This window comes from Notechis scutatus, chromosome 2 (genome assembly GCF_049901735.1).
Source record: "Notechis scutatus isolate UNSWTSFEM ecotype Mainland chromosome 2, rNotScu1.2, whole genome shotgun sequence".
NCBI classification, from domain to species: domain Eukaryota; kingdom Metazoa; phylum Chordata; class Lepidosauria; order Squamata; family Elapidae; genus Notechis; species Notechis scutatus.
In genome coordinates this window covers 194,300,752-194,313,135 of record NC_142010.1, presented here as the reverse complement: position 1 = coordinate 194,313,135, position 12,384 = coordinate 194,300,752, and positions in this window count along the sequence as shown.

The following is a 12,384-nucleotide window of genomic DNA, read 5'->3' as shown; positions in this document are numbered from 1 at the left end:
CCAGTCACATGACCACCAAGCCACGCCCACCACCTAAGCCACGCCCACAGAACTGGCTGTTAAAAAATTTGAATCCCACCCCTGGATGGAACCTACTTTTTCCTTCCATCCCGATTGAGTTTGAGATTACACCAAGAACCCTGTTGGAGAGAGCTAGGTAATAGTTCTTCCAACTTTGCTCACCAATGTATCAGAATCAAGTTGGCAAATATCTTCTTTCATCATTGGTGTTCAAGCATCATTTCCCATTGGCAATCTGGCATTCCCCCTGAAGCATATAGGGTGATATGATGGAAGTGTTCCATTTATCTAAGGAGTTGCCACAAAGAATAGGGAATCAATCTATTCTCCAAAGCACCTGAAGGAGAACAAAAATGGATGGAAAGCAATCAAGAAGAGGATCAAACTGGATATAAGGAGAAATCTCTTGATAGTTAGAATGATCAGTGGAACAGTTTACGGTCTGATCTAAGTATAGAATATAAAATCATACAAGGTCCTACCTGTCCTACCTTGCAATATCGTACCTGTCAATGAATACTTCAGCTTCAACCATAACAATACAAGAGGAAACAATAGATACAAACTCAAGGTTAATCGCACCAAACTTGACTGCAGGAAATACGACTTCAGCAACAGAGTGGTCAATGTCTGGAATACTCTACCTGACTCTGTGGTTTCTTCCCCAAACCCCAAAAACTTTAACCTTAGACTGTCTACTATTGACCTCACCCCTTTCCTAAGAGGTCTGTAGGGGGCGTGCATAAGCGCACCAACGTACCTACCATCTCTGTCCTATTGTTTCTTTTTATTTTTCTTATATGTATCCATAACTATGTTTTTACTTATACCTATTATCTTGTAAGCAATTGACAAACCAAATAAAATAAATAAATAAATAAATAAATAAAAAGTTGTCCATGCTCCATCACTGGAGGTTTTTAAGAAGAGCTTGAACAACTATTTGTCTGAAATGGTATAGGGTTTCCTGCTTGAGCAAGAAATCCAATGTCCCTTCCAATTCTTGTTATTCTGTTCTGAATAGTTGAACTGGATATTCATCTTTATGGGCTTGAAAAATGTCTCTTAGAAGATTTGATTGTCTTCTCTTGCGCTTAGCATATGGACTTTTTCGGATAATGAGATACTTGAAGCTAAGTCCCAACTTTGAACCAAGGTAGAATGGATTCAGTCCTGATTGCCTATTCAGGTATTTTTAGCAATATATAAAATGTCCTAAAATGAAAAGGAGAGAAAAAAGAACTTTTTTTCCCCATTGGTGCTTCAATTTCTTATTGTTTTTCTTTTCACTTAATTCCTAGGAGGTAATAAAACACGGAACAATCTCTTTTCAGTTTTATACAGGTTGACACCATGTTCCTTTATATTCTCTTCAGTCTCATTATCTCCTGTAAATAGTGTGTATTCCAACTGCGGTATTCATGAATTTCATCACTAGGTCTCACTGTAACAAAAACATCACTTGTGTAACAGATTGAAAAGTTTTTGTGTCGGTCTTATTTTTTTATTCAGCAATTTAAACTCACTTGAGCCAATTCTTTGTTCACCATTTTGCAGTAACTTTCAATGTTTCTTCATCAAATATCATTTTTTTAAAAAAATTACAATATTTCATAAACTCTTTGGACTGGTGTTCCTTTTCTGCCCACCAGTAGTAATAAAATCTCATATTCAAACTTTTTTTTTTTTTTTGCCCAAAGGCAAAGAAATTCACACAGGCAAGTTTGGCAAACATTTATTCATCACAGCAGCTCAGCTGCATGAATATTGCCCAGATATGTGATGTAGAAGGCATTCAAAGGTAACTTTTTTTTTTTTTTTTACTATGGAATGAAATGGTGGACAAAAAAGAGGAAAAACAGACATCTTTTTATTCTAAGAAGCATTTTACATCTTCCTATTGCTCAGATCAAACCAAATCAAACCTTTATTATTAGGAGGGAAGAGTACAAACAATTAAAAACATTAATTAAGTCTAAACAAGAATGTTTAAAAAAGACAGGCATACGTCTATAAAAAATTTCTAAGGAGAGGTATGATAATACAATATATACATTGGAGAAACCCATGCTCTGTTGTTAACATGTATCCAGAATCACAGGGACTTGTCTCTTTGGGTGAGGAATCTTCCTGTACTGGACATCAAGGACAGCTTAGGGGAAGGTATGATGTTGTGCCAGAGTAAAGGCCCTCCAGTGTTTAGTTCAATATGAAATATGTCATAGGGGAAGTAATCTGTTAGATTCACGGGCCATAAAGGCTGGCTACTTGCCTAGATCCAATTGGTGCTTGGAGCATGCTACATGCTATTTAATGAGTTCTTTGGACTGATTATATCCCAGGCTGAGTAGGAGGCATGGAGAGAAGCACAGATATGATACTTTAGTTGCCACTACCTGTTTCCATGTGAATTGAAAATGATCATAATTAGTGGGGCATGGCCAAGAGGAAAAGGGGATGGCCTTCCCAATGCTAAAATTCTCCATGCCTGACCACAATTCACAGCCTGTTTAAATGGCAAAGCTAGTTAGATTAGCATTTTTTGATGTAGTATGGAAGGAGAGCCTTGGAAGAGTCAGCACGAGCCCTTCCTTCCCTCTTTATTTCTCCCTTCCTTTAAGACATCATGATATATTCATCATATACTGATGATATATTACTTGCATGTACACTGAGAAATTATGCACTGGAGAAAAACCCCTTGTGTGTCCGATCACACTTGCTAATAAAACTAGTCTACTCTACTCTACCCTACTCTACTGATTTAGACAATGGTGGGATGCTGCTGGTTTAACAACTGGTTCAATGAGCGTGCACTTTGCCTAAAGTGCTTGCATGCAGCGCTGAAAATGGAGCATTCAGAAGCTCAGTGCTTATCTTCCAAGTCAGCAATGGTAAGTAGAACAACGAGGGAGGGAAATCAGCTGTGCCGCGTGATTGAGATGAGCTACAAAGCAGGAAATAAACGACAGGGTAGGGTGGGTGGGGTCAACTGATCATCGGAACTGCCAGTTTGCTCGAATTGGTCCGAGCCCGCAGAATCCCGCCACTGTATTTAGACCACATCTATTTTCCCACTGTTAAGAAGAAGATGCCCTGGAGATACTTGTATATGTTGAGAGGAGGAGAGATTGCAGCTGTGAGGAAAGGCGGGAGAAGAGATGGTTGCAGGTGGGAAAGAGGAACTGCCACAGAAAAAGACAGCTTGAAGTAGAAATGAAATGAGAAAAATCAGTGCAGAATTCAGATGCATAAGCAGTCCAAAGTTGAGTGCTGGAGACTAGCAGCCATACCAGCTCCTCCAGAAAGTCCAAAACAAGCAACAACAGATTGCTAGAAATGCTCCCCCCATCCCAGCAAAAAAAGCTGATGACTGTGAGATATTGAACTTCCTGCAGCAGGTCAGGATGGCAGCATCTGGCACAGTCCTGGAAATAACAAATGCTGGCAGCAAATCTAAAACAGCTAAAAAGCAGTCCCGGACAAGAGTGGTCAAGAATTTACACAGCTGTAAGGATTTCAAGCCTGCCTGTAAAGAAGGGAGAAAAGGAAGAACTGGATTTATGAAAACTGATAATAATTGCAAAGTCCTTAGAATTAAATAAATAGTGATAGGGATTAGAGATAAGCAGTTACTATAAGCTTTGTTTAAGTGAAGAGTTGTTTTTTTGTAGAATGAAACTTTCGTTGAAACAAAAGAAAACACAAACTATGCTCTTGTCTGTGCTTTACACCATTCCCCAAAAGAGTGTATTTAGGAGAAGCAAAGGGTGTAAAAGCATTGTAGATAAATGAGTTTGAACTAGGTCCAAGTACATAACAGAATTCCACCAGAATTTCAACAAGAGTAAAGTGGTGCAGCCCCATCATTCTCCTACTGAAAAGTTCACACGTGTAAAAGTTAAGTAAGGGGAATCCCAAAAAGTTCCCCAGTTTGGGAACCTTTATCCAAAGGCCCTTTCCCCATTGCTGACTTTAAAGTGCTATCCTTGAATCTGCTGGAAACTATATTCACATTGCTGAATGGTGCAGCTATGGATGTTCAGAACATGATGGCAAGTGACATCTAGTTGAATCTTTCATCTTTACTGATGGTTTCAGTTGATTGGTAAACAGCTGCTCATTATGGCACCGTAGCAGAAGTTGGATGAACATCTGTCTCTCATGTCCAAGTTCTTTTTTATGTCTCTCTTCCTACACCGAATTCTTTTACAGTACAAGCTGAACAATTTTCTTTAAAACACACACACAACCATATCAAAGACAAGAAGGGACTGGATTACAAGTAGAACCTTTTTCAAGACCTTTTTACATTGACAACAAAGGCCAACTTCCAGATTCCAGATTCTGCTTTATCTTCTAGAGCAATACTAGAGCCATCGTTCTACAATCTTTTTGCTAAACTTACAGGACAGGTAGTCCTGACTTATAACCATCCATATAGCGACTGTTTGAAGTACTGAAAAAAGTGACTTACAATTGGTTCTTGTACTTAAAACTGTCGTAGCATCGCAACATGATCAAAATTTGTGTGCTTGGCAACTGGCATGTATTTACCATGGTTGCAGCATCCTGGGGTCATATGGTCACAATTTGCAACTTTCCCAGCCAGCATCTGACAAGCAAAATCAATGGGGGAAGCCAAATTCACTTAATAGGACTAGCACTTAGACTTATATACCACTTCACATGCTTTTACAGCCCTCTCTAAGTGGTTTACAGAGTCAGCATATTTGCCCCCAACAGTCTGGGTTCTCATTTTACTGACCTCAGAAGGGTGGAAGGCTGAGTCATCCTTGAGCCAGTTAGACTCAAACTGCCACCCTACTGGCAGCCGGCAGTCAGCAGAATTCTAACCACTGCACCACTGCAGCTCTTACTGGCTGCACGGGTCACTTAATAACTGAAAAAGGTATTTTTAAAAGGTCATAAAATTGGGCCCAACTCATTTAACCATCACCTTGCTCGTAATGAAAATTCTGATTCCAATTTGGTCATACTTCAGGGACTACCTGTACCTCTGGATCAACAGTTCAAAGCTAATGTGCAATTATGATAGGCATTCTTTTAAATTTATTGGCTGCAGGTTGCTTCCACGTACAGATGTTACCACTATTAGTAAATGTGTGTGGTTGTGTCAGGGAACAAGCTAGAAAAGTTTTGCCAGGGTGACACAATGGAAGACCCTATTGCTAAAAAAAAAAAAAGTAATAATACAGCTTTGCAACTGTTGTGCAAATCCAAAGGCCCATTGGAACAGCCCTTCTGGGTCCAACTTTTTAGGAAGACAATACAGAAGGCTAACTGCAAATTGAAAAGGAAGACCTATGTACTATTGCTTTTACATACTTGCAGCTTACACAGTTACATTTTTTGATATTAAGAGATTTTATACACTTGCAGTGTTTAGAATGGTCCGGGGTGGGTGGGTGGGGGAACCACCTCTTTAATGCATGGGACCAGGTTTACCTGATGACAACATCATGTGGACTTAGCAAAAAGAGAAGCTACCAGATCAGAGTAATGTTAGCCCACTGAAATGATTCATAACAATCAAATGTTGACCAAAACAAGAACACAATATTTCCATCACCTACTTAAGTCTTGAACTTTGGCAGAGGTCCAGTAAAGAGAGGAGCAACCAAAAACACAATCATTGATCATGACCTAGAAATGATGCTATTGTGTCTTGGGATTTGTATAATACATTTGAAAAATAACACTGTGGTTGTTTTTAGATCAAATTACCATTTTCTTTTATAAGCTGAGAGCAGTATAATGTTCTCCTCTTCTTTCCCTTGTTGTAATTACTGTTGTTGCTACTACTATTAAATTTTCATCCCAAATTTTCATCCATCACAAAAGACAGATCTTATAAATAATATGTAGATATTAGCACACTCTCTCTGTTTTTTTCCCCCAGCCAGCCACTGATAAATCTTGGTTCTAGAGCATTTGGGGAGTTGAAATGGAATTTTGCCCAGACATAAAGTGCCTTGTTTTTATGTGACTTTGGAGCATGTGTGCCTGAAACATCAATTAATTCTCATTAAGCAAATGCAGCAATAGACATCCCATTTCTTCCAAGCCAGCATGTTGAATTCTCTGCTGACAGTAATTATTCAAGTTTAGGTTATTTCTCTAAAATTCTTTTGTTTCTGGCCCTTCATATCAAGAGGAAGCAAGTGCTGCTGGCAAACACTTCTCTTTCAGCTGGTAGAAGCTGAACTAATAGGAAGTTAAGTGTTCTCTGTTAGGTATTGAAAAATCAGCAAGCAAGCTTTGTATGAAATTCAGATCACGCATGCACATATGCATACACAAGTGTGTGTATGTGATCTGCATGTATGTGTAAATGTATATATGTATGTATATATACAAGTAGTCCTTGACTTACAATAGTTCGTTCTGTGACCATTTAAAGTTATAACAGCACTGAAAAATGTGACTTAGGACAGGTTTTTTTACAATTACAAATTACCGTTACAGTTACCATATTTTTTTTTGCAGCATCCTCATGTTTATGTGATGGAAATTGAGATGTTTGGCAACTGGTTCATATTTATGACCATTGCTGTGTCTCCAGGTCAGCTTTTGTGACCTTCTGACAAACAAAGTCAATGGAAAAGCCAGATTCACTTAAAAAAACTGGGTTGCTAACTTAACTGCAGTGATTCATTTAACAACTGAGGCAAGAAAGGTTCTAAAATGGAGCAAAACTCACTTAACAAATGTCTCACAACATTAATTTTGGGCACAATTGGGTCATAAGTCGAGGACTACCTGTATGAATATGTTTGGGTATATACTGCAAATAGAATTATTTTGGAAGTTTTGGAATTCTATCTGTATCTATCTATCTATCTATCTATCTATCTATCTATCTATCTATCTATCTATCTATCTATCTATCTTATATAGAGATAGAGATAGAGATATAAACAGACATACACATACATACAGTGTATACACACACACACACACACACACACACACACACACATACAGTGTATGTATGTGTATTTAGATATAGATAGATACACACACACATGCATATGTGTGTGTGTGTGTGTGTGTGTGTGTGTAGGTCTAGGTGTGTTTGGGTCTTTTCCTGTGTAAGATTAAGAGTATCTTGGCGACGTTTCGGCGAGGTCCCACTCGCCATCCTCAGGCTGGTGCTTTCGGCTTTGTGCCAGTGCAAGCAGTGTGTGATCGGAGCTGCTGTCTCTCTATAAATGCTGGGGGGTGGGGTGGTGGTGTGCTGGGCTGGTTGGCTGCACTGCTGCCTCTTGATTGGTTGATGGAGTTGATGTTGATATAATGGGCTGTGTGATGGCCTTGTGAGTTTTGTTGTGGAGAAATCCTGGATCTTGTGCTGTAATCTCCTGTGTCGTTTGTTTTGTAGTGATCTTTTTTCTATTAACCTCTCATGTTTTAACGGCTTGGGTAATGGGTTGTGTGATGGGCTTGCAAGTTCTTTTGTTGTGGTATCCTGGGTCCTGCGTTGTAATCTCCTGGGTCGTTTGTGTTTTGATCTCTTTTCCATTAGCCTCCTGTGCGCAGCCAACCAGCCCAGCACACCAGCCCCCACCACCAGTATTTATAGAAAGACTGCAGCTCTGATCACACACTGCTTGACTGGCACAAAGCCGAAATTACCAGCCTGAGGATGGCGAGTGGGACCTCGCCGAAACGTCACCAAGATACTCTTAATCTTACATGGGAAAAGACCCAAACACACCTAGACCTACATACCTGTACCTGTGAAAATCTACGAAAACATATACATACATACATACATACATACATACATACATACATACACACACACACACACACAGGCACAGACACAGACACAGACACACAGACACAGACACAGACACAGATATATACATATATATACATATATACACACACACACACGCTTAGATAGATAGATATATATATATGATAGATAGATAGATAGATAGATAGATAGATAGATAGATAGATATGACAGATAGACAGACAGATAGATATATACACTTACATACATTTACACACACACACACACACAGTATATATCCTTTCTTAAAAAATCAAAATATTGTTAGCATTAGCAAACAATGCAGATATTTGGTTTCCTCTTATGTTTGCACAGCTGTACATCATCCCTTCAGTTGTCCCATTGTTCACTTTACTTGTTTTATTTCAGCAACCTTTTCATCAATCAGTGTTTCAGAATCACTGTCTGGAGACTTACACTCTCTACCATTGAGCTCAAGGACCTACAAAAGTCATACTTGCTGGGTACTGAAGTAAGCAAACATTTCCTCAAGTTACTGACAGCATTGTAGCCCCTGCCATGGATTCAAAGCTTCATTTGCACAGCCTCAGTACAATGCTCATATTAAGAACTAGAAAGGGTTCGGGTTCGGGTTAAACAAAGTCAGCAAGGTATTTTCTTAAGCCTGGCAACAGGTTCATGGATGGAACTGGCTCAGTCACTACATTAGCTCCTACAACAAACAGACACAGTTTGGGAAGGTGGTTCAGATATCTCCCTGCAAGAAAAATGGCAGCTGAATTCCCTTTAGGTCAGAATGCCCTGACTTCACTGATGCTTCCTAAGGACTGTCATTTTTCTCTCTTCCAATTGATTGTCCTTGTAACAAACTGGAACTGAACACACTCAAAACCGTAGAAATGGTGGTAGACTTTAGGAGAAACCCTCCCATACTACCACCTCTTACAATACTAGTCAACACAGTATCAACAGTATCAAATTTCTGGGTTCTAGCATATCACAAGACCAAAAATGGACACCTAACATCAAAAATGTCATCAAAAAAGCACAACAAAGAATGTTCTTTCTGCGCCAACTCAGAAAGCTCAAACTGCCCAAGGAGCTGCTGATACAGTTCAACAGAGGAGTTATTGAGTCTGTCATCTGCACCTCTATAACTGTCTGTTTTGGTTCTTCAACCCAACAAGTCAGACACAGACTCCAGAGGGTAATTAGGACTGCAGAAAAAACAATTATCAACCTGCCTTCAATCGAGGACCTGTATACTGCACGAGTCAAAAAGAGGGCTGTGAAAATATTTACAGACCTCTCACATCCCGGACACAAACTGTTTCAACTCTTTCCCTCAAAACGACGCTATAGAGCACTGCACACCAGAACAACGAGACACAATAACAGTTTTTTCCAGAATGCCATCACTCTGCTAAACAAATAATTCCCTCAACACTGTCCAACTATTTACAAACTCTGCATTACTATTACTATTAATCTTCTCATCACTCCTTATCACCCATCCCCTCCCACTAGTGACTGTATGACTGTAACTTTGTCACTTGTATCCTTATGATTTATATTGACTGTTTCCTAGTATGATTTGATTGCTTATTGTACCCTATGACTATTATTAAGTGTTGTACCTTATGATTCTTGACTCTTGATGAATGTATCTTTTCTTTTATGTATACTGAGAGTATTTGCACCAAGACAAATTCCTTGTGTGTCCAATCACACTTGGCCAATAAAGTATTCTATTCTATTCTATTCTATTCTATTCTGTTCTGTTCTGTTCTGTTCTGTTCTGTTCTGTTCTATTCTATTCTGTTCTATTCTATTCTATTCTATCTAATATGGGCAATTCCTATCAGCAACTAATCTCACACGGTTCTTTATTGAGTATGCATTCAATAAGAGCCAGTTTGGCATAGTGGATAATAGTGGACAACAACCAGTTCCTGTTATATATGATGTATGCCATGTAACAAGTTTCTTATTGTATTATTATTATGTTATATATGATGTGTGCCATGTAAAGAAAAGCAACTAAGATGATTAAAGGCCTGGAAATTAAAACATATGAAGAAGGGCTGGAAGATTTGGGTTTGGGTAGTCTAGAGAAAAGAAGAACTAGGAGGATATGATAGCAGTATTCCAGTATTTGAGATACTGCCACAAAGAAGAGAGGGTCAATTTATTTTCCAAAGCACCAGAGGGCAGGACAAGAAACAACGAATGGAAACTAATCAAGAAGAGAAGCAACTTTGCATTGAGGAAAAACTTCCTAACAGTGAGGACAATTAACCAGTGGAACAGCTTGCCTTCAGATGTTGTGGGTGCTTCATCACTGGAAGAGACTGGACAGTCACTTGTCTGAAATAGTATAGTAGTATCTCCTGCTTGAGCAGGGGGCTTGAGTAGAAGACCTCCAAGGTCCCTTCCAGCTCTATTCTGATTCTGAAAACAGAAATGTGAAAAGGAACACATAGGTGCCATGAATTTGAGGCTATAGTCAGATGGATGCACTACTTGTGGGCTGAGTGCAGCTGGAGCTGTGAGCTTGGATTTTTGAGGATAGACAGGCCATTCAATTTAATATGTGAATGGGCATGGCCAAAGTTCTGATCATTATGAAAAGCTAGAAACCAGGAGATTGTGAGTTCTAGTTCTGCCTCAGCCACAAAGCCAGAGAGTATTGACCCATTCATGCTCTCTCCATCGTAAGGAGAAGGCAGTGGCAAAACACTTCTGAAAAATGAAATAATAGAAAATACTTGTAGCTTAAATTCTGGCAGTGGTTTGCTCTCCAAGCTTGTTTCAATTTAGTTTCTGAATGTTTTGTTACCAGACTGGGTAACATCAGCAGCAGGATTTTGGCAACAGAAATTTTGGGCTCAATTGTCATAAATCGAGGACTACCTGTATAAGTGCAAAGACTGGTTGTAAGTCACTTTCTTCTGTGTCATTGTAACATTGAATGGTCACTGAACAAATGGTTGTAAGTCAAGCTCTGCAAGTACTATGGAAATCAATTGCTTGGAGAAGTCCAGAAGATAGTGTTATCCTTCTTTCCTTAGAACAACCTCAGGAGGGAACCTTGTTGCTCTACTTCACAAGATAATTGTGTTTCATGACCTTTATGAGAAATTAGTTCCTCTCTCAAAACCCATTAGAAGGTTCCCAAGCCCAGGGAGGAAGAAAGTGATATAAAACACAATAGAATCCAATGAAGATTGATGTCATCTAACTGGCTAGAAGACAGGAGATTAGACAGGTAAAAGTTTATATTTGATACAGAAATTAAGTTCCCATTTCTCCTCTTTTATAAGAGGCTTAGTGTGCAATGATTTCATAACCCACAAAAGTGTCTTTTTATCATGTCCTGGATATACTCTTACAGAGAAGGATTAGTCATGAGTAATCCATCAAGTGTCATTTTACTCATTTTTCTCCCTTCAGTTTTGACTGTTAGATTCCTGGCTGCCCTGTATGAGTTTGTCATTTTGGAAAAGTTGACACAGATTTGGATTTCCAATCATGTACATAATTTTGGTAGCAATTTCCCCCCAATGTACTGCATTCTCTCCCCCCCCCCCACTTATGATCATAAATGAATCCCCTTTTGTCTACATTCTTCCTAGTACACACATTTTAACATGTTTTGAGTGGACAACTTCATTTGGAAGCAGAGCTGTAAAATTGCAATAGCTAAGGAGAAAGTGGTTCGGTTTTTGTGTGGCTCCAAGAACTAAATTACGCAGGTTCACATTAAAATAAACAAATTTCTTTCGCTCCCTAGCAACAATAACCAAAGTAACCTATTATTACATTTTCTGTTTTTAGATTGCATTCTCTTTTTTAAAAATAAATTTTAATAAGTTTCCAAATTTTAAAAACATAAAATAAAACTTTATACATTGTTATTAACATCAAGACACCTTTTGCATCTCCTCACATTTTTCAGTAAATGAATTTACTTATTCCTTTACCATTACATCTTACTCTTACTATAAATCAATATCTTTTATCCTTACATATCAATCTTCTCCATGGTATATTTACATATTTACATATTCCCTCATTCTTTCCCTAATTGCCTTTTTATTTTCTTTTTATTTCTAAACCACTCATACTAGGCATCCCAGGCCCTATAATAAATTGAATCTTCTCTGTCTTTTATTTTCATCGTTAGCCTGTCCATCTCTATACAATCAATTATTTTTTTTATAACCATGCCTTCCGGTGGAACCCTTTTTTCCTTCCAGAGTTGTCCGTACGAAATCCTTGCAGCTGTTAATATATGTAACATAATATATCTATCTGTTTTATTGCATTTTTGTGTCATTATACCTAATAAATTTTTTTTCCGTATTTGTGATTTCTTCTATCCATTGTCTAATTGTATTCCAATATTTTTTCCCTTCCTGGCATGTCCACCAGGTATGAAAATAAGTGCCTTTTTCTTTTCCACATTTCCAACAATTTGGGTCTGAGTTAAACATTTTTGCCAATCTAGTGGGAGGAAGGTGCCATCTGTAGAACATTTTGTATTGATTTTCCTTGTATGCTGTGGATGTAATTAG